This window comes from Arachis hypogaea, chromosome 10 (assembly GCF_003086295.3).
Source record: "Arachis hypogaea cultivar Tifrunner chromosome 10, arahy.Tifrunner.gnm2.J5K5, whole genome shotgun sequence".
Classification (NCBI taxonomy): Eukaryota; Viridiplantae; Streptophyta; class Magnoliopsida; order Fabales; family Fabaceae; genus Arachis; species Arachis hypogaea.
This window is the reverse complement of record NC_092045.1, coordinates 111893408-111918355: the sequence shown is the minus strand read 5'-3', so window position 1 is coordinate 111918355 and position 24948 is coordinate 111893408. Positions and strand designations below refer to the sequence as shown.

The following is a 24948-nucleotide window of genomic DNA, read 5'->3' as shown; positions in this document are numbered from 1 at the left end:
AATTCAATACTACTAAATAGTTTTCTTAACAGATTATGAAGCACTTAATACTAAATTTTCATATCCAACAATGATGGCAATAGATAATGACTTCATTTATCTCTCAATCTCCATAAAAAACATTATATTTCTCAAAATTTGTGTTCTTCAGGCTACAAATATTAGACCTACAGTGAATGTTCTTCAATATCACTGGTCAAGGAAGGTTACGGAAGCAGCATTGAAGACTACTAAGTATGAGTCATGTCACCTTTGTCCTTGCAACCTTATTATCTGAGTTTTGATAACTATGATTAGGACTTATATAAAGACTTATCTAAGATTTTCTTAGTATAGTTGAAATGTAGTTTCTTTCAAATGAAACTATATCTGATAAAATATCATTGCAGCATATTTAAGAGGATTATAAAGGACTGTGATGCTGATTATGCTGCACTTTCAGGTTAGTGGTATTAATAGTAGCTCACTTAAATTGCATTTAGATAGTAGCTAGATTATAAGATTACCTTGTTTACACAAATTTACACAGAAAGGAGTAGTGAATGCCCTGAATCTTCCACCCTTTTGGATGAAAATGCATTGCCTATTCCTCCAATGGATGAAGGAGCTTTAGTGTGTACCATGCCTCCATCAGAACTTCTAACCGTACGTTAATCTGCACAATTATTTAAGCTTGTCAGCATTAAAGCGAAAACAATAAAATTCTGTTTTTTGTTCTTACTATTCTCCTGATGGCGCGACGATCCGCTTTCTTTCCTGGTTGAAGTTTTTTGAGGAACTAGATGAAGATGGAAGTGAGTCAACAACCTTTAGAGTATTGGTTTCCCTCCATTCTGGTTGAATTGAAATCCATTAACAAGGTTGTGTGCTTCTCTTTATGCAAAAACAGATCCTAAAGTTAGCAGTGAAAATGAAAAGCCTCATGAACTCAAGAAAAGAAGGATTCCAACAACAGAAGAGAAGAATAAAATGGAAGTGCAACAACCTATCAATGAAGGATCAGCATCAATCCGCCGCAACAAACTCCGAAAAAGAAAGCAACAACAAATCACCATTGCAAACAATCCAAGAGATTTTAGACCTTCACACAACAGCAGTGGTGTTGATATGATTCATGGAAGGAAAAGGAAATCCACAACAACAGAAAACAAAAGAAAAGTGGAGCTGCCACTGAGGCAAGAGTTATCAGAGTCATTCCCTATCATAAAGCGCCAAAAGTCTGCATTGAAGGAACCAAATCAGAAAACAAATTCACTTGAGAATGACATCAAGACTCAGAACAAGAAGAAAGCTCATGATAGGTCAAATTCTGCTCTAAAATGCCAAGTAAGAACACAACTCTGTCTTTTTCTTTATATAAGAAGCAGAAAACAGAAAACGGAATTTTAATGTTACATAAAGCCATGTGTCATTTTCTTTCCACAGGCATCAAACTTGGATGAGAAACTTGAAATCTCAAAGAAGAAACTCCATCAGAGATACCAAGCACATGAAAAGAGTGTGTGCCTCTTTTTTATGATCCCTTTTTGTTTTCTAAGTTGGAAACCAGCAATGACTACAAAATCTTGCTTTCTCATACCTTATTGTGAATTTCAATTTCAACAGGGAGAAGGATCATAAAGTACATTCCGGATATACAACCTATTCCTAGAGATGCAAGCAGAAGCTCTCAAAAAAACTGAAAAAACTGTGGTTAAGGCAAAACTAGTTCTTGAGATTCCATAACTGAATCAGGAAGCTTAATCTACCATTTATGCTTGATATGATATTTGATCTTAACAAACTTATATGTTAGTGTTTTAAATTCTTGATAGGCATATATTTATGCTAAAGTAAGATAGTTTCCAGAATTTTGTTAGATAGATAGTAATCTGCGTACTAACGATCGGTTCGATTTTCATAACCTTAAGTAAGTTTTATAAAGACGCTGGTTTGAAGTTCAAATATTATTTTGTTTTTGTTTATTTAGAATTTATTTTTATAGCAAATTTAATATTTTATTTTATTCTACATGCATGATGGAAAATAAAATATGATCAAATTAAGAATTCGAGAACATGTACATGACAAATTAACAACATAGATGATTGAATATATATTGAAATCAATGACAACTTTAACAATTGCAAACATCTAGAATGATTTTAAATTTAATATCTGAAAACGAAACATATTTCTCTTGCGAGTACCAGTATTACAAAATTTTTACTTTATCAATGAAAAAAAAGAAGCTACAAACTTTGCAGAATCCACAAATAAACAAGGAAAGGAAAACAACTTTGATTTGCAAGTACAAGAAAATTCCATAGAAATTTGGAATGCAACAAGAACAGAAAAGAACAAACTTGAATAAAAATAAACTAAGCAAAAAGAACTTTACAGAAAATTGAAAAAAATACAGAATTAAAATGAACATAAAAAGACAAAAATATAGAGATAATAACAAGATGAAAAATCGATAATATTAAATATAAAAAAAAATCATAATTTATTTTATTTAGTATTTATTAATTGTTATCTTATTTAATATTTATTAGTTATAATTAATAAATATTAAATTAAGTAAATTTTAATTGATTTTAACTAAATTTTTTTTGTTAACAAATACTTTTCATAAAAAATATAAGAGGAATGAGGGCCATATGGTAGTGACATTGGATGATAATGACCGTACCATTGCCGCAACCTCAAATAGAAGGGTAGTTGCAATATAATGTTGTTCACACCAAATATAAGAAATAACGGGCAATAATATACGAGGAATATTAAGGGTAAGCAATTTTTGTGATTTATAGTCATTAAATAATTATTAATAATAACTTTAATAGTGTGAGATTGATATTCATTTTTTTTTACTGATTATATACTGATCAAAATTTAATAAAGTTGTTGTCCTAGACCTTTTCATAATATATACCACTATATAGATTATAGTCTTTTGATGATCATCATTTTATAGCAATAAGGACTTCGGCTTCAAGACCAGAACAAAAAGAGAGATAATGTGGCTCTGATTGCAACATGATGCTAATGGAATTAATAGGCATGCAATATAGGAGTGGTTGTTGTACTTGTACCAAATAATAATCATATTCATACAGGAAAAAAATATATATTAAACTAATACATGTAGCTAAATGTAAGTAGATCAGGAAATGGATTTTTTTAATGAGAAAAAAAATAAGATAGTATCTAGTGCTTAATCTTATTATTTATTATTTTTTATTTTTTATTTAATTTTGGTCCTACTTATAAAATTAAAAATAAGAGATCATATTTTATTTTTTTAAGTGTTCAAAAAAATAAAAAAGATCCATTTCCAAGTAGATCAAGTAGAAGAGGGGCGGTTGATAATAAACCATACTCTTTTCTGGATAATAAAATAAAAAGAAGAATATTAAAGAAATTATATTTTTAGTACAAAATTAAAAATTCGTTAATGTTAATTTAAATTAAAAATAATAATAAAAAATTATTAGTGGGTATTTGAAAAAACAGTTTATTATTTGAGTTTAACCATAAAGACATATAATAAAATTATTAATTATTTTTTTTAATAAAAAGATAAAAATTTTAAACTTTTAATATATTTATTATATATTTATTAAAATAAATTATTTAAAACCATTTATTATTTGTAGTTTTGACCTTTATTCTTATGGTATATATTATCTAAACCCTTTATTCTTTTAGATCACTTTTAAATAAATTATTACAGTCTTATTTGATTTAAAATAAGCATTAGACAAATTTTACAAAAGTGAATAACTTTCACATTTAGAATTTCTTTACTTCACTAAAATTGGTTTTTTAATCAAATTTTTAAAGTAAAATGGCATATCCTATTTTATTTCTTTTTGTCACAAAATAAAATACTTTAAGTATTTAAAAAAATTAATTTTTTACCATTTTAACTTCATGTATTCAAATTATAATTATTTTATTATTCTTAAAAATTAATTATTTTAATGATTAATTAGCCTAAAAAATGTGTTAAAATTTGATACAAGTAAAATAAGTGATCAATTAATTCCAACTAATTGCCATCATAACAGGACGAGTATAATAAATAAATATAGTAAGCATTAATTTTACAGTTTAATATTGTTACAAGATTTGACTAGTGTAGTTTTTATATTTATAAATATATTCTAATTAATATTCGTAATAATAGATACTAAATTAATAATGTATATTATATTCTGACAATTATATAATTTTTTACTTTCTATTAAAAATGAACCACATGTATTATGCGTTTAATTTTAATACATCGACGGTATAAATTATACAATTATATAATTATATTTCTTTTTTTAAATAATTATTTATGCAGTTAAAATGAAAAGTAGTTATTTTTATTATGTGATATTATATAATTAAATGCATATATAAAATTATTTTACACAGACAATGTATTAAAATTAAATTTTATGCATTATATAAGAGTGGAAAACGGGTCAAAACCTATCAGGTCGGCCCACGTAATTCGCTAAAAAAGGCGGATTGGATTGAAAAGTTGAAACCACCGAATTTAAAAAACACGCCTAACCCGCACCGTCTAATACGTAGACTTCGGCGGGGCGGGATGGGCTTGCACGGGCCATGTATTTTTTTGTCAGAGCCATTTTTTTACAAATTTTTATGATGTTATTGATCTACAAGATGATGAAGATGATAATTGAAGATGTTTTAAGTTATATTTTGGATTATGTTTTATATTTGATTGACTACAAATTTAAAGATATTTAATTATATATTTTGGATAAAGGTGTACATGACCCGACCCAGTCCGAAGATCCGACTCGGACCCAAATTCTTTGGAGTCTAATTTGGTGTGATTTCACCGGATTTAGGGTCGGGTAAGGGTCTCAAAAATAGACCCAGTCATTATTTCAAAACAAATCTGACTTCACCTGATCCATGTATATCTTGAAGAGACTAAAACAGGTATATATGCTTTAAATTAATTTTAATATTTTATTATATTAATTATAAGTTTATTATTTTATTTTTAATCACACTTGTTAAATTAAAAAATAGATCAAAGAAGCTTGAAATTATAATTTATAGATAAATTCAAATTCAAATATGGATATCAACTTCTCGCTAACAAGTATGTTTTTGACATAAAATTTATCAAGACCTGAATTTCACGGGTTTTAGATCCGACTTTAGTGTGACCCGAAAGTAGTAAGATTTCACTAGATCAATGGCCGGATAAGGGTCTAAAAAATATACCCGATTATTATTTAGAATCAAGTTCGAGTTAAGGCAAACATATTTTCACCCGACTCATATACATCCCTAATTTTGGATAATGTTTGTTTTGTTTTTGACAATATTATTTTATTATGTTGTTTAAAAAAATTTGTTTATAATTATGTTTATTATGTATTTATAATTATAAAGATTTTAATGTTTGTGAATTTAAAAATTATAATTTTTATCTTTAAAAATTATAAATTTATTGAAATAGTTGTGAACTTATATATTATTTAATATTTAATAATTTATAAAAAAAATATTTTAACCTACCATTAAACAGAACGAAAGAGAAATTTAAAATCACTTTACTAGGCAGGACAAAACGGAACAGACTTCTCTGTTTACTACCTCTAGTATTCTATGTTATTTTTTTAATTTGTGCAGCTATAATTTATATATTCTAAATTACCATTTTATCCACGCGGCTTATTGCACCTAATTATTTAGTTGGGATTATTGATAATTTTCTAGTTAAGTGACAAAGGCAATTAAAAGGGTCGCTAACAATCTAACATAGTAACATGCCTTATGCATGCAACCACCAACCCCATTTTCGATAACTCACCACCCTCCATTCTGCATTTCTATCTACATTCTATAAATTTACGCTACAGTCCAACACATACTTCAAAATTAAATTAAATTCTCCATATGACCATATGCAATTGGGGAATCACACATGAATACGACACGAATTTTTGTTGTTAGAAAACGCAGTTGCCAAAAGTCATGATATGTTTCAATCAAATTAACACGTGTCTTCTTACTACAAAATGTTTATCTACCAACAATGGATATGATATGGATCCCCCCAATAACGTTTGGTACAAAGGGAAAAAATTTGCCACCTACGTACGTATACAATCATTCAATTCCACAATTTTCAAATAATCTTAAATTAAGTAAAATATAATAATTATTGTAATTTTTTTTCTGCGTAAGAAATTTCATTCTTGAGTTATTTCTTGCTAGATGTTGATGTATAATCATGGTATTGTCGTTTTACGATAAGGAGTGAAATTACAATTGTAATAAGAAAATAAGAATCGAGTAATCTTACCAATAAAGGAGATGGGGCCCATATTTATTTGGGCCTCCAACTAGGGCCCAATAAACATTCTATAACAAAAAAAATTACAGCTACCAGGTCAACAAATTTTGGACAGAATGTTAAGAAGGGGGAATTGCTTAGCAAAATTAGAATCCAAATAAATTCATGATCATCATCATAATAATGAATGTGTTAACCCTAAAATGATTGAATGACTTAATTAAGTGGACAGAGTTTTTGTCCTAATCTTAAGAGTAATTAATTTAGGGTTGGCTCCATAAAAACCACTCAATAAGTCAATGTAATAATTGATTGTTATTAAATTAGAGTCCCATGCCATGCATCTGACCAAATTTATTGTTTGTGGAGGCCATCGTTTGAGTGAAGTATTAGTAATGCTTAAGAAATAACAGTATTCGCATGTACGGATACGAAGCATGATAACTTTAATTTTGGTATTAACAATGTATATTATCTCTAAACTCATTTTAAGTATATTAGTTAAAAATAAAATTGAATATACTGATATGCAGTTGTACTTTTATGTGTTTAAGTATTAGCTTGAATATGAAAGACACATTACAAAAGTAAAATCGAAGAGAACTTATTAATTAAAAATAAATAAAACAAAAGACATTCATAAATTGCTAATTTCTTTCTTTATTATACTAAAGTAGCTGTCATTGAAGGCAGACAAAAAGACGGTGGTAAAGGAAGATTAATAAGCTGATTAAAATTTATGAACAAGAACTTAGAAAACAACAATCCAACTTTCCTGTCAACGGTATGTAGTAAGTATGCTGTGCCAAACTAAAAACAATGGGTAGAATATTTATATATAAAATAAAACAAAAAAATAAGTGGATCTACGATGCATAACAAAACAAGAAAAGAGTGGGTAGAGCTTAGATTTCTACGAAGGAAACAGGTGACAACCCCACGTGGGGCCAAAAATGAAAGACACTCCCTATCAAAAAAAAAAGGAAAAAAAAAACACTGAAAAAACTGGCAGCAACAATTTTATGTTAAATGAAAATGTGTAGCTCAAAATAGAAATTCAGGAGATAGGAATAATATGATCACAGGAGTATTCAATAGGACTAAGTAAAACAAAACATGTCCTTGAACCCTTGAAAATAACGAAGTTGCATGAAACTTCGTTTTGCGGTATCTCTATATATTTACAAAAGTTGGGATTTATCTCGATAGAAAGTACAGAGAGCTAATGGAGTATTTGTACAATGTGTATAATAGTGGTTTAGAGATATTCGATTCAGTAGGATATCAGATGTTTATTATTTCTGGTACTCAAATGGTTATTCTGGATAATATGAATATATTGTGTTTGAAAAATTAGTAGTATTTTATTTTAAATATTTATTTTTTAACCCATATTAAACCAAATAAATAATTCATTGTACATATTATACAAATATTCTATTAAATTTTTAGCGAAATTCTTATCTCAATTCTCATCGTTTCTTTTATAATTCAAAGTTTTGGTTCGGGTACTCTGCATTCATTCATGGAGTGAAATAGTACTTTTAATTAGCAAGTTAACTTTTCAGTTTATTGCGTTTGATTCCCATTTCTTGTATGCAAAATTTGATAAATTTTCATTTTCAAAAGAAACTATCCAAATAATTATCACATTAAAAAAAATGCTTACAATGGCTTAAAGTTAGTGCAAGTTAAAAAGTGTAACTAAGAAATTAAAATGAAAACGACCCTAGCTAGCTAGTTAATTATCAAGATTTTGTACCATACCTCTCATATGATTACTTGTTGTGTTCAATTATTACCTTAATCATCATGTTTAATCCATCGTTTTGGACTAACAAATGGGGATACACATGCTCAGCTAATTAATGGCCACATCTTCGTTTTCATTTATAGGGTTGTTAGGCAAAAGTGCAAAACAGATAAACTTGCTTATCACTCTCTTTCGTTAAAAAAAAAATTAATGCGACCTAAATCTAATCATATATAACCAACCGACTTTAAAAGTATATATGAATGACTTCAACGAATTCTAATTTGTATCGTTGAAAAGTTTAAGTATTTTAATTTTTGTATAATTAGACATCCGAAAATTGTTTATGGTGTATAAATTAAAGCGAGAAGCATGTGCATCAATTGCGCTCAATCAGCTGAGGAGAGAGAGAGAGAGTATGGATATAATAATGTTAACCATCTATTTTAATTATAAACAATGTATATAATATATTAATTAAAATCAACGGTTAAAATTATTGAAACACCAATATTTTAGATATATTTAAAAAAAATTTAGTTTATAATTATTTTTTTGACGAGAACATATATATTCAGGAGAGTAGTGATAGCAATCAAATGATATTTAAAAAAGTTTTTAAGTATACCAATATACTGTGTTTTAGTACATTTTAATTAATAATCTTAATTATATATTATATATATTTTTTATAATTAAGATCAACAATTAAAAATTACTGAAATACCTGTGTATTAGTATATTTAAAAATTTTTTATAAAATATAAATATTTTATAAAATCAATTGTGTAATATGTATATATTATTTTTAAATTTTTATTAAATATAAATATTTATTATTTTATAAATATAAAATTATAAATTATATATTTTTAAAAAATTTTTAATGTGTTTTTTAATTATATAAAATATTTTATACGCGACAACTTAATGTTTCGTAGAGATTTTTTATGGTTCATGTTTGATGTAAATTTCATCGTATGATATTTGTTTTGGATCCAATTTTCGGGTCTTTCCTCAGAACGGTCACCGAACTCGGCAATCTTTAGATTGGGCCATCCTCACGACCCAAAGACAGATCAATAGCTTCCAATATCTTGATCTAACATTCGAATTCAAATACCTCCCTTATCTTAGCCAAATAAGATAAGATGATGAATGCCCAAATCAACCTACAATCTCTACCAACATTCAAATTCGAACACCTCCCTTATCTTAGCAGATAAGATAAGATGAGATCACTACCACTAGCTATATAAAGGGGAGCTAGAGCCCCCCTCACGTACGTCATTCATTCTACACACATTATACCTTTTAGATCTATTCTGACTTGAGCGTCGGAGTGTCTTTGTAGGTACCACCCCATTGCTCCAGTCAAATAATTCGGCAACCGTCTCGACTCGCAAGTTTCTGATTCATCTCACAACCCGTACCAGAGACTTCTAGTACAATAGCGCTGTTTGTGGGAACTGCCAAGTCGTGGCGGCATGACGGAGAACCTTGAGGAGTAACCCTCAAACTCACTCACTTGATTTCTTGCTAGTAACAGAGAGGAAAAAAGAACAATGTTTTTTCAACTTGCAATCTTTATGCACCTTTGCCTAACTCGAACGACAAAATCCAAAGCCCGTCTCCTTTTAGTGGGAAACCTCCACCTTTGGGACCCTCTCATCCACCACTCCCTCATCTGTCTCTCTAAGCGCCATGGCCCCATCTTTTCTCTCTACTTCGACTCCATGCCCATCGTGGTCGCCTCTTCTCCTGAACTCTTCAAGTTCTTCCTCAAACCCGCGAACCCCAGCACCCAAACTCCAGGATAGCATTCCTCCCACCTACGGGAGGATAACAAGCACCATGCACCGCCAGCCGACCCCAATCCGACAGCAACCAAAGGAGGACAAACGACGACCCACTGAAGCCCGAGCGCTCGACGGCCTAAGATAGAAAGCAATTCAGATAAACCAAGAGTTATGCCTTAGAGTTTAAAACCTCGAGAGCCGAGTTACTTCCAAGAAATGATACCATCCTGAACACACAAGCCAAGCAACCTCTAGAACCCGGTCACATCGAGAGGCCAGACACGAACGGTCACCTAAAGAACGACAAGGAAAACAACGCAACCGGAGCGAATCTAAAGATCCGTGGCGCCAACGCAACGAGGATGACTGAAGGCACCTCAGGAGGCCAAACGAACAAGAAACAAGCACGTGATAATAGGAGCTACCACATTCACCGAGAAAATTCTAAAGGCCAAACTCCTTAAAGGTTTTGACAAACCCACCGACATGAAGTATGATGGCACCAAGGATCTCTAGGAACACCTAACGACCTTCGAGGCCAGGATGAACCTGGAAGGAGCCGTCGTTGCGGTCCGATGCAGGGCCTTACTGATAACCTTCGCTGGCCCTGCTATCAAACGGTTCAACGGCCTCCCAAACGATTCTATAGCCAACTTCAATGACGTCTCTAGAAAATTTATGGCCCAGTTCACTACCAGGATCACCAAAGCAAAGCACCCAATCAGCCTACATAGAATTACCCAAAGATAAGACAAATCCATGAGAAAATACCTCGACAGGTTAAATGATGAGTACCTAACAGTGGATGGACTCACGGACTCGATAGCCAGTCTCTGTCTGACCAATGAACTTGTGAGATTAAGACTTTCGAAAGCACCTCACCACTAAGCCAGTTTGGCCCATGAACGAAATCCAAAGCATCGCGAGGGAAAACATAAATGACAAAAAGGTAAGCCAAGTCATGGTTACCAACAAATGGCAGCACGACAATACGGCACCTCGTAGCAACCCACTACCAAAAGAGACCTAGAAACAGCATCCCAAACGTGTAAACACCAACCGACCACACAGGATGGAAAAGTTCTCAAACTGCACTCCCTACCCGCTCCCATCACAGAAATTTACCACAAAATAGTAGAATGAGGCATCCTCCCAAAGGCGCAACAACTAAAAGAATAGACAGGTGGCAACAAGAGTATGTATTGTGACTATCACCGAAGATAAAGGCATAAAACCCAAGATTGCTTCGATTTAAAAGACGCCATCAAACAAGCCATCCGAGACGGCAAGCTCTCCGAGTTCGCCAAAATCATTCGAGAGCCTAGGAGAAATCAAAGAGAAAGATCACCATAACATGAAGGACGCAACTCGAGGATGATACGACAGGTAACCCTAAGAAAGCCCAAAAACTGACCCCACCATAATCCTAAACGTCATCACCGGAAAGGATGTGCCGAAAAATCAAGCACCAATCTCCTTGATTCCAGCGGCGATCACATTTTTTCCAATGACTGCCAACGCGGCACCTCAGCGGAAGATGCCTTATTCGTCATCTTGGCAAAAGTCGGAATCGAACTTGTGAAAAGAATACTGGTCGACACCGGAGCTGATTCAAACATCATCTTTAGAAGAGAACTCGACAAACTGGATATCCGAAACAAAAATATGCAAACCCACCGTTAAAGGGTGACCGGACTTGGAGACAACTTCCTCAAATTGGATGGTTCCATAGTGTTACCACTAACCATCGGAACCAGAAGCCAGAGGAAGACCATCCTCTCCAAGTTCGTGGCCCTCAAGGACTCCACTGCCTACAATAACATCCTCGGAAGAAAGACAATCAACGACCTATCCACTGTCATCTTCACCAAGTTCTTAATCATGAAATTCCAGGCCAATGATGACACCATCAGAACGATACACAGGGACTGGGAAGTTGTGGTAGAGTGCAACAACACCAGCATGGACATTTGCAAGAGATCCCGAGACTCGGCAAGCATCTTCCTCGCCGACCTTACTGCATGCCAAGACCTCAGCCCGCACAGAACTGTGGGAGAAAATGACGAAGAAGCAAAGTGGAACCTCGCAGACAAAGCCTAAGGTACAATCGCAACACAGTACGATGAGACTTCGAACCAGGAGACCTCGTCTTATGACGAAACGACATCGGTCTCCCCACTCTCGGAGAAGGGAAGCTCACGCCCAACTAGGAGGGTCCCTACCGAATCAAGACGGTAATCGAAAAAGGCGCTTATACAGGCTCAAAAGACTAGACGGGACCGAGCTCCCGAGATCGTGGAATGCCACCAACTTATGCTGCTACTATACGTAAAGACATCATTCCAAAGCAACAAGATCGAGGTCTTTTAAGACTATCTCTTTACCTTTTATTTTTTGTCTTTTTCACTTTTAGTTATTGCTTAAGTTGTTTAATCGTATATTTTCTTACCAGACACTCTTTCCTACCCACATCGAGAGGTTTTTATGAGGCCCAAATCTCAAATAAAATTTATTTTTTCAAAAGCATTGTCCTGTCGAACGGCACAAACTAAATACGGTACCACCGGGGATCAATTACCCCGAGGCCAATAAAATGGATATCTAAATAACAAAACGGATATCCAAACAAATAAACAGCTACTCGGGAATCGATCACCACGAGACCAACAAAAACGGATATCCAAATAATAAAACGGATATCCAAATAAGTAAATGGCTTCTCGGGGATCGATCACCTCGAGGCCAACGAAACGAATATCCATAACGGATATCCAAATAAGTAAACAGCTACCCGAGGATCGATTATCCCAAGGCCAACAAAACGAATATCCAAATAAGTAAACAGCTACTCAAAGATCGATTACCCCGAGGCCAACGAAATGGATACCCAAATAACAAAACGGATATTCAAATAAGTAAACTGCTACCCGGGGATCAATCTCCCCGAGACCAACAGAACGAATATCTAAATAACAAAAAATGACGGCCCGGAGATCGGTCACCCCGAGGCCAACAGAATGGATATCCAAATAACAAAAAATAGTGACCCGAGGATCGATCACCCACAAAGCCAACAAAGCGGATATCCAAATAAGTTAAATAAATGGCTATCACCAGAAATTGATCACCTCCGAGGCCAACAAAATGGAAATCTAAATAAACTAAATAAGCAAAGTATTGAAATCAGCCCACCAAGAGGCCTATAATAAGTTCATAATAACGGCCCAAAAAGGTCACACAAAACAAGCATGAGCTGCGGTCTTCCAACTCAAGGAAAGCCGAACTCACCAACATCCAGTCAATCGGTGCAGGATGACGTCACGCCTTTTTCAGTCCCCTCACGACATCTCGATAATAGAAACCAAACTCGTCAACAAAAGCGGCGTTAAGGTTTAAGCTAATGACTTTCTAACTCGCGGAAAGCGGAACTCGCCAACATCCCGCCAATTGGCGCGGGATGACGTCACGTCTTTTTCAGACCTCTCACAGTCTCCCGAACTACAGAGAACTGGGCTTTCCCACAACTCAATATTGTGACCAAGCAAGCATGCTCTCGTGTTCCGGAGACAACTGTTTCGGATCCGATCTCCGGGTCTTTTTTCAGAACGGTCACCGAACTTGACAATCCCAAGATTGGGCCATCCTCACAACCCAAAGACGGATCAATAACTTCCAATATCCTGACCCAACATTCAAATTCAAATACCTCCATTATCTTAGCCAAATAAGATAAGATGGTGACGGCTCAAACCAACCCTACAATCTCTAACCAACATTCGAATTCGAATACCTCCTTTATTCAAATCAGATAAGATGAGATGAGATAACTACCACTAGTTGTATAAAAAGGAGTTAGAGACCCCTCAAGTACGTCATTCATTCTACACATTTTATACCTCTCAGATCCATTCTAACTTGAGTGTCGGAGTGTCTTTGCAAGTATCACATTATTGCTCCAATTAGATAATCTGATGACCATCTCGACTCGTAAGTCTCTAATTTATCTCACAACCCATATCAAAAACTTCTAGTATAATATTCTAAATAAATAAAAAAATCATATGAATTAAACTTTTCATGAACTATAAACGTCAAAATACTATATGCGTACCAATTTTCTCTACTCATTACGTAATTAAAAGATCATTTAAATTAATGAGCTAGTGAAATATTTTAAACTTTAATACATGGAAATAGATTCCAACATGTGAGTAATATATACAGTCAATAGATGTACTTTACCGGTGTTAATGTAAAAAGACTTGTTCTTGCATGTAAGGGAAAAATAAGCATGATGATTTTCAAATTTTAATTTTATATAAAATTAATAATTAAAATTATTAAATATTAATTTAATTAAATTTATTAAATTATTTAATAATTTTTAATTAGTAATTTTTTTTGTATGGAGTTAGGGAACATGAGTTTTTGCCTCTTTAAATAGAGAACGCGTAGCTATGGTTCACTATTGACTGATCGGAGGCGTTTGACTTTTTGTGGAGATGGGTCCCACGTTTGTGGCTCCGCCGTCGGATTCAGCTGAGTTGACATTTGACAACGTAAAAACTTGCAAAGAGGAAATCACGGTCTGGTCTTCATGTGACCACCGTGTAGGTCCCACATTGATAAATTGGATACAAAAATAAAAGTAACGATAGAGTGAATAATATTTACACAAAAAATCATTAAAATTATTTTATGCTCAAATAATAAGTAAAATATTAGTGCATTTTATATCAAGTTATTTAGTTAAATATCTAAAAATTATTTAAATCATATCCACCGAGTTCTTTTTATAAAATTAAAAAATATTTTTTATAAAATTAATAATTAAATATTATTAAATTTAAATTTAATTAAACATATCAAATTATTTTATATTTTTTAATTATTAATTTTAAGTGAAAATAGCCCTACATACATTTCGACCGTCTTACAAGCCTCATTGTGTTTGGTGTTTGTTTACCGTAACAATTACGAAAACAAGCTGTTTGCGAACGTTTTCATTGTGACTCACGTTTCTGTGGCCTCTTATGTTGGTTTATATATTATTATATAAATAATAATATTTATTAATTTTGAATTGCCTAGTGAATGGTATGCACAACAAAAATTACAAAAAAAACAATTGAGAAATAATAAAAAAAAGTTCATAATTCAAAGCAGTTTAAAATTAGTTTATTTTATATTTCTTATTACTATTTATTTTATTTTGTATTCTTTAATTATTATTTAGATAATTAAATAAAATATAATAAATACATTATTGTAAATATTAAATTAAAATAATAACTTTAAATTATCATCTCTATGATATTATCGTAAAAATTTCTTTTACTCTGATCTTTCCTTTTAGTCCTAACAAAAATAATTTGGGAAAGATTAAGGATTGAAATATTCTTAAATAGTAGCAAAGAAAGTAATCTTTGTGAATAGAGACTATAGAGAGGTGAGTACTAACAAATATTTTATGGATAACAATTAATGGCATGTTCCTCGTGGGGCAGGGTGCTCTGGTTGTTTTGGAAATTGGAAGCGATAGAATATGGCTATTCCTTATAAACGGATAAGCCCATGCCACGTTGCTTTTGTCGCACATCACTCAATACTAAAAGTTTACGCAAATTTATCTTAAATACATTTTTTACAAAAATATTATCTCCAAAAATAATTTTTCCCTATTCTTCTCAAATTTTATTCTCAAAATTAAGAGGGTCAAATCTAAATTAATTTAAATTAAACCACTCATTAAATCTAACTAAACAAAAAAATAATTAAAACAGTACTATTTGATTGAATTTATTTTTGACAAATCGCATAAATTGAATTGAATTTTGGATTAATTTTTTAAAATTAATTATCTAAATCGGATCATATATTGTAATATTATTATTTCGTTATGGATCATATTTACAACTTTATTTATTAATATATTCAATTTATTATACATTTTATATTATTCATATATTATTATTATTTAGTAAATATTTTATGTTTAAAATAAAATTTATTTATTTATTTTAATTAATTTATAATTTTATTTTTATTATTATATTATTGTTAATTTTTCAAAATATTATTGAGACTTTTTATTATTGCTTCTCAAATCTCTGAGTGACTAAAAATAGAAATAAGAGAAAGAAAAAAAACATGGAAATAAGCAGCAAAAAAAAAAAAAAACGGAGAGCATGAAAATGGAGGATAATGCGGGGGGAGTCGATCCAAGAACTGAGATAGCGGATTCTTAAACGATCTTAACTGACATAACCATGCCAATAAACATGGAGATAAATAGGAGCATGAAAGAGGTGCAGCCGGAATGTCTTAATACTAATCAAAACTTGAAAAAAATGGTAAGAAGAAAAGTCAATGAATACGCTTAGATCACTGGTGCAAAACGTGCCAATGTTGATAAGAAAAATGATTCTGATCCAAAGAGAATATGTGTGGAGATGAATCAACTAGATGTCACTAAAGTGGAGGATGAAGCCTTCAAATGGCATCTAAAGAGCCATGAGACTATTAATATGGAATTGTCAAGATTTAGGGAGGCTCCTGACAATCCATAACCTTAAAGGGATTAATAAATTCTGCTTCCCTGAGATTGTTTTTTTAAGTGAAAGCAAAAATCAATCTCGACAAGTAGAGTCAAAGTTGAGAGATTGTGGTTTGACAAAGTAGCGTATAATGGAACCAAATGGTAGGGCTGGTAGATTAATTTTAGCATAGAAGGAAGGAATTGACGTTAATATTGTGGAGGCAGAAGAATTCTATATAGTAGCAAGGGTCAAAGATAATTACAGGAAAGAGAGCTGGCTATTCGTTGGTGTGCATTTGAGCCACAATGATCAACTTAGGAGCGTACAATACAACACTATTTCAGCAATGACCCAACAACATCGTGGGAGAGTTGTTGTTGTTGGGGACATCAATACAATAACCAATCCTAATGAAAAGGAAGCAGAATGTGAAAAATTCCCAACATTTATTGCAAATTTTAATTGTTTTATTGGAAAAAATATGCTGGTGGATTTTGGAATGGTTGGTAGACGGTACACTTGGAGTAATCGGAGGAGGGGGTAGGAACTAATTCAGGAGAGATTAGATAGAGTCCTAGCATCAGAGGAATGGATGCAGCTGTATACCAACCCAATGGTGCTTCGACTCTCAGAAACAGACTCAGATCATGCTCTTTTACTACTGGACTCCCATCCTTAGATTGAGAGATCAAAACATAGATTTAAATTTCATGATCGGTGGTGTGATTTGGAGGAAGTTAGGCACTTAATAGCAGATGCTAGGAAGACCTCTTTTGAGGGTTTAACTATGTATATAGTGGCTGAAAAGATTAAATTATCTCGGCACAAACTTTTCCAATGGCAACAAAGCAACAACTCCAATTCAAAAAAGCCATTGACCAATTAACTACTGCTTTAGAAGAGCTTCGAGCAGGAGGAGTTCACGGAGGTACTGAGTTGCTTGAGTTAGAACAGAAGTTAGAGAAATTCGTGCTTAATGAAGAACGCTACTGGAAAGAAAAAAGCCAGAATCAAATGGCTCAAGGAAGGTGATAGAAATACCACCTTTCTTCACCGGAAATTCAAATGTCAAACCAGAAGAAATAAGATATGGAGATTAATTGGCTCGAATGGAGAGGTAGCTTCCACTCATCAAGGAATAGCAAACATAGTAGAGAAATATTTTTGAGGGATTTTCACGTCTTCAAACCAGGCAGACCCAGAACCTTATTTTGAGGACTTTGAGCCTAAGGTTACAGCTCTCATGAACCAGAGGCTTCAAAGACCTGTATCTATTGAAGAGGTGAAACGTGTCACCTTTAGTGTTCACCCTCAGAGTGCTCCGGGAGATGATGGAATGACAGCCAATTTTTTTCAGAGGTACTAGGACATTGTTGGGGCAGACATTTATAGGGCTATTCGTAGCTTTTTTGGAGGAGAAAGAATTCTGAAGAGGTTTAATCACACTCAAATTTGTCTGATCTCCAAGACCACTGATGCTAGCTACATGAATCAAGTAAGGCCGATTAGCTTGTCTATAGTTATGTATAAGATTATCTCCAAAGTCCTTGTCCATAGACTACAAGGATATATGCATTCCTTAGTGAGTCTTAATCAAAGTACTTTTATTAAAGGACGTTTGATTCTTATAGCACATGAATGTATGCATTATCTAAAAACTAAGAAGAATGGTTTTGAGACTGAAATGACTATCAAATTAGATATGAGTAAAGCATATGACAGAGTTGAATAGGGATTTTTGTGGTTCATTATGGGCAAACTTGGTTTTGGAACAAGGTGGATTGACTAGATTTGTGAACTTGTATCAACTGTTTCTTATTCTGTTATTGTGGAAGGACAACTCCTTGGCTATTTTAAGCCAGAAAGACGTATCCGACAGGGTGGCCCTCTTTCCCCCTGTCATTTCCTATTCTGTGCAGAAGGACTCTCCTTTTTACTACACAAAGCAGAGCAAAACAGACAAGTTCTAGGTATTAAGTTAATCGGCGGTGTCCTGCCATTAATTACCTATTATTTGCGAATGATTCTATTATTTTCTGTAAAATTTCAAAGAATAACTGTGACAACATTCTTAATTTACTGAACTCATATGAAGTGTATAGTGGTCAAAAAATCAACTTGGGTAAATCAGCGATATTTTTTAGTAATAACACTCCTCCCCACATTCGAGTTCAAGTGGCAGGCAAACTAAATATCCACCATATTGGAGCTCAGGACAAATATTTGGGACTTCCTTCTCTTATTCACAAGTCCAAAAGAGAAACCTTTAGTGAAATTAAGGAGAAGGTAAAGAAGAAGGTTAATGAATGGCAGCGAAATTTATTATCAACAGGAAGCAAGCAGGTTTTGTTAAGAGCAGTTGGTGAGGCAATGCCAATCTATACACTCTCTTGTTTTAAATTACCGGACACTCAACTATTTGAAATCCTTTGAAATCCACAGTATTTTGACAAATTTTTGATGGGGTAAGAGAGGTAACGAAAGACGTATGACTTGGATCAGTTGGAACCAAATGACAAGACCAAAAAGGAAGGGAGGTCTTAGGTTTAAAGATCTTAGAGCCCAAAATCTAGCTTTATTAGGTAAACAGTTTTGACGAATCACAACAAAACCTCAATTTATTATAGCTTAGATATACAAAAAAAAGTACTATAGATATGGCAATTCAATGAATGCTGAAGCAGGAAACTCACCTTCATGAGAATGACGGAGTATGTTGGAGGGCAGAAAGGTTGTTGAGAAAGGCCTCAATTGAAGAGTAGGTTTCGACTCCACAATTCGAATATTTGCTGACCTTTGGCTACTTCCTATCCAATGAGCATTGCTCCTGAAATGATCACACATTCTAATTCTGGTCAACACATATGGGTTAGGAATCTTTTGACAGAAAACAGAGAATGAAAATAGGACATATTAAATGAAATCTTTTCACCTGAAGTAAGAAGCAGAATCCAATTAATTAAGCCAATAGACGGGAACGATGTTCTGCAATGGTCACTTAATAAATCCAAATTGTATGATGTGGCTTCGGGCTATTAGATAGCATATCAATTTTTTCATGCAGAACCAGAAATAGATCGTGGAGAGAATCTAAGTACTTGAGTTTGGAAAGATCTCTGGAAGAGAAGACTTTCTCACAAAGTCCAAATTTTCATTTGGAAATGCCTCCACGAATGGATACCCGTCTTATCTCTTCTGCACCAGCGATTTCCTTCTACAAGCCCTAACTGTCCGAGGTGTCAAATGGAAGAAAAAACCATCAATCACTACCTTACCCAATGCCCTAGATCGAGGATCTTCTGGGAGCAGAGCCCATTCAATGTCAACACCATCAACCACAACTTTCCATGATTCCGTCAATGATGAAAAGTGTCACTATCAGCATTGCAAGATAGACATGGAGGTGGGAGAAAGGTAGATCTTCTTGCTTGTCTTTGTTGAAATATTTGGAAGGCAAGAAATAGACTAATCTTCGAGAATCAGAGCTCAGATCCACTGAAAATTTACTCAGCTTCGTTGAGATTAATTGGTGAAAATCAAAGGCCATCTGTCATCTCTCTTTGACCCAACCTCTACTTTCCCTTTTCTATTCTCTCTCTGTTTCTTTTTTGCAGTTTCCTTTCAATAGTATTGCTAATGTATTGAGGCAATTAGTGTTTACTGGGAGAACCCCACTTTCTTTCTTTATTGTCCTATGGACATATATTTACTCATTTTTATAATGAATAAATTTAATATCTTTGGAAAAAAATTGAGACTTGTTATATCATTATTGGTTATTTAAATTTTGATATTAATATTTGTTATTTATATTTTTTTTAGTTTACAAAATCACAAATCTAATCTAATCCAAATTGTTTGAAATTATATTGGATTCTCTAAAAAAAATTCTCAAATTCAAACCGTATCGCAAATAAAATTAATATATCAAATTAGATGAATTTTTGGCTTAAAATCGATTTAAAATAGACCATAAATACCTCTACTAAAAATAGGAAAAATAGACAAAAGTACACACGAATTTTTACGGTGGACAGATGTACACTTCAATTTTTGAATGAATCATTTGTACACACTAATTGAAACTCCGTTGTCACTTCTAACCTTCCGTCACTCGAGTAATTTTTCTAGCAACGGCAGAAAACAAGTGACATGTTATTGTGTGATGTGACCGTTTTAGATGGCACAATAGAAAATAAAATTATTATATTTGTTAAAATAAAATTATTCTCACTGTCACTCCTCCATTTTCAGTCTCATCCTCAGCTTTTTGCCGCCGCCGCTGCCGCCAACACGGCATCATTCTCGAGCAAACACCCAAAACTATGGCATCAACACCACCAACCTTTCACGACTACCACCTTAAAACTCAACCCAAACCCTTCCACAATCACCCCAACCATGTCACCCTCCCAAACCTCCAACCTTTCACTGTTGCCACCTACTTTTTCGAATTTTCAATTTATCAACTCCATCTTATCTGATTCTTATGTCATCTCCAACTTCGGACACCACAATTCTATTAGTACCATCACATTTTTTAATTCCAACAATAACAACAATATTCAATTTTTTTTCATAATAAAAAGAAGTTTGAGAGAAGAAAGACATCAAAATCATAAAAATAAAAGAATGGAGCAATAGATCCGGAGATAGGGATGTGGAGAGAGGGGTATGAAGTTAAGGTCGTAGAAATTTAATAATTTTATTTTTTATTGTGTCATCTAAAACAGCTACATCACATAATAACGTGTCATCCAATCTTTATTATCGCTGAAAAAATTACTCAAACAATAAAAAATTAAAAATAACAATGAAGTTTTATACTAATGTATATAAATAATTCATTAAAAAATTGAAATGTACATCTATCTCAATGTATATTTTTATTCATTTTTTTTAAAAATATTATCTAGGAAGTATATACATGCTTCCTTCTTAAGAAATTGGAGCTCACGATAACAGTAAAATGTCTTTAAATGCTTTTTACCATTATTTCTTTTTTTTAATTAAACAAAATTTATTTTTTGTTTTATTATATTTTATATTAATAATTTAAATTTAATAGTTAAAATTTAAAATTTAAAATTTATAATATTTTATTTTATTTTTTTTCAAAAAGCATTATATTTTTTTAGAACACATTAATATTTATAGAGTAAAATGCTACAAAAATTTAAAAGATATTCTCCTAGAAATATGGCTGAGAATATAACTTGGTAATACCTTATGCATGTTGGATATGAATGAATCTAGAAGAGGGAAAAAAAAAAGATTTGATGCCTTTGATTTACGCGAGATATAGGATTTTGAGAAAGAATATCGTTGATGGCGATGTTGGATAAATGAGATGCTCATTCCCATCTACGAAGAACAAAACAGGACTTCACTCACGACTCAACACAACAACGCATGCACAAAATTGAGAAGGATTATTCTCTATTTACAAGTGTTTTGTGTTTACAAGTTTTATAAATTTGATGAGAATGAAATCCACTAAACGTGATGTTTATGTTATATACATCTTTAATAAATTTTTAAATAAATTCAAATCAAATATATCTTTTATTTTTTAAAAGATTTCGTGTTTTTTTCGAATTTTTTACCAAATTTATTAGATCTCCTTCGTGCGTTCTTCTTCGTCATTTACGTGCGTTTTCTCTCTCTATATTCTTGCTTCGTTTTTTTTTTCGATTTTTATGATTTCTGAAATCAAGTTTTGAAATCATTTTGAAAATAATAGAATTTCAGAAATATACCCAAACGAGTACAGAAATACATCCAAATGATTACAGAAATACACTTAAACGGTTACAGAAATAATTACAAAAATACACCCAAAGGATTACAGAAATACACCCAAAACATGAGAGACAGTATATTTCTTCTTGAAATTTTTTAATGTTTTACTGGTTAAGGATGAAGCATATGACAGAGACAATCTAGAAAAAAAACCTAGAAGAACAGTAAAACAGTACCTTGAATAATTTTTTTTGTTTTTTCTGGTGATTTTTTATGGAGATTTGTATCTTTTCTTCTTATTTTTTCTACTCTTCGCGAAGAATTTGAATATTTCTACAGAATCGTAGTTTGTTTCGAATGCTGTTTGAATCTTGACGGTTTACGTTTTGATTGAGGAAGAAGAGGAAGAGTGCGGCATAATAAACGTGTTGTGGAAGGGTGATTAAAGCGCGTGTGTTGGACGCTTGATTCTAAAGAAGTGGTACGCGTATTTTTTTTTTTAGATTTGAACCAATTTATATAACTTATAAGTTAAAAAGACTTATATGTGTAACAAATTAAATAGATATGATAACAAAATGACCACGTCACATGGAAAAAATGTGCAAAATTGAAATAACTTATTTAAATCATAAGATAAAAACTCCATACCCCATCATCATACATAACCTGTTAAACCCGAATTGATTCGCAATGGCAATCAATATATACCTGCACTGAAACATTATCTGATTCAGTCAAATAAACTGAACAATTTTAGATTGGCACACATAGCTGGGTTGAGCTGATCGTGCAAGGAGAGTACATAAAATTAAAGAAATTCAACGAACTTTATTATGTGTGTTGAATATGCAAAAATGATAAAGAAATAAAAGATAAAAAATTCAAACCGAATAAAAAAAGATACATTAAAATTGAAATAAAAGCAAAAAAAATAAATTAAAATTGAGTACAAAAAAAATTATTTTACTCTCTACTTAATTTATTGACACAACAAGAAATTGATTCATTAACCTAATTTATCAATACTATAGTCTAAAAATTGAATCGAAAAGACTTCTCAATCTTTTACCCAATTTTCTGATACAACAAGAGAGAAACTCTTTTTAAGTTCAATTGTCCACACTATAATTTTATCACCAAATAAAAAAAAGGATTTTCAAACCTTTAAATCATTTTATAGTATGACTACTCTAATTTATAAGGTATTCACAATCTTTTATTAGGTCAAAATATAAAAAATTCTAAATCCACAAACATAAGACCCAATCTAGTAATTAAATAAATAAAAGGAATAAGTATTGTTTTGGTCCCTAATGTTTAGGGTCAGAATCGAAACGGTTTTCAATGTAATTTTTATTTACAATCGTCTTTAACGTTTTATTTCGTATTAAAATCGTTCTTTTTAATAATTTTTTATTTTATTACTAAATTACCTCTGTTAATAAAAAAATTATAAAATTAAAAAAAATGACACAAGGGGCAGGGAGAAAGGGAAAAGGAGAAAGGCGCAAGGGAGGGGGTAAGGAAAAAGGGAAAGGGATAGGGGGAAGGAGAAGGGGGAGGGGAGACGGCGTCGGTGAAGCTTGGAGCTGCTGTCGCGAGCCAGGGAGAGAGCTTATGCTTCTGCACCGCCGCTTCTCCCTGCCGCGTTCTCATCGCTGCTCCTTGCGGCCTTGCCCCTGTTCCTCGCGGCCTCGTTGTTGCTCCTCCCCGTTTCTGCTTCGGCCTCTGTTTCTGCTTCTGATTCTTGCTTCGACTTCTGCTTCTTGCTTCACTTCTTGCTTTGGCTTCTGCTCCTTGCTTTGGCCTCTGCTTTTTACTTCCGCTTGAGTTTCTACTTGAGCTTCACCTTCTGCTTTTGTGACTGCTTTTACTTCTACTTCTAATTCTGATTTTGATTTGTTGTTTTCTGATTTTATTGTTGTTGTGTGTTGATTTGGTTGTTAAATTTATGTTGATTTGCTGAATTTCGGATTTTTTGATTTGTTGAATTTGTGTTGATTTCATTGATGTTATTATTCTTAGTGGTGATGGTAAAGGTGGTAGTGATGGTGGAGGATGTCGGAAAAGACGACGACAGCGACAGCGGCTCCAAGCTTCGCCGGCACCGTCCCCCCTTTCTCCTCTCCCCTTTTTCCTCTTCCTTTTCCCTTTTCCTTTCCCTGTCCCTTTGCGTCGTTTTTTTATTTTATAATTTTTTTATTAATAAAAATAATTTAATAATAAAATAAAAAAATTTATTAAAAATACTAATTTTAATATGAAATAAAATATTAAAAATAATTTTAAATAAAAAATTATGTTAAAAATAGTTTCGATTCTGACCCTAAATATATAGAACTAAAATAATATTTATTCCTAAATAAAACTAAAATATATTAAATTAAATTAAAATATCTTAAAAATATAAACTAATACCGTTTAAATAACATTTAAACTTTTCATATGATGAATATCTAAAACACTGTATCACGAATATCTAAACCACTATGAAAAAATTATAACCGAAGTGAAGCGACATCATCACTACAATTAATATTGGAAACTGTCTAATTGGGCATCAAGAGTTCAACCCATACAACTTTTTTTTTATTGGTTTTATATGAAATTATACGATAATAATTGTTTGAAAATAAAATAAAAAAATATATAATTTTGATACTATCAAATTTGTTGCTTTTAATAATCAATAAAAGAAATTATCGATGTGATTGATCTGTGTATTAAAAAAAAATTCCAAATTGCAATGTCTCCGTTAAGAGACACTAAAGCGAGAATCTATAATATATCCTC

General features: G+C 32.4%; 1 long non-coding RNA gene across 1 annotated transcript; it reads right to left on the bottom strand.

Moving 5' to 3' along the window:
• Window positions 1–71: 71 nt before the first annotated feature.
• Window positions 72–2366, bottom strand: LOC112716620 (uncharacterized). The gene is made up of 4 exons (XR_003160423.3): window positions 986–2366; window positions 722–873; window positions 507–655; window positions 72–273 (listed from the first exon to the last, which is right to left on the bottom strand). It is a non-coding gene; the product is annotated as an uncharacterized lncRNA (long non-coding RNA).
• Window positions 2367–24948: the final 22582 nt, after the last annotated feature.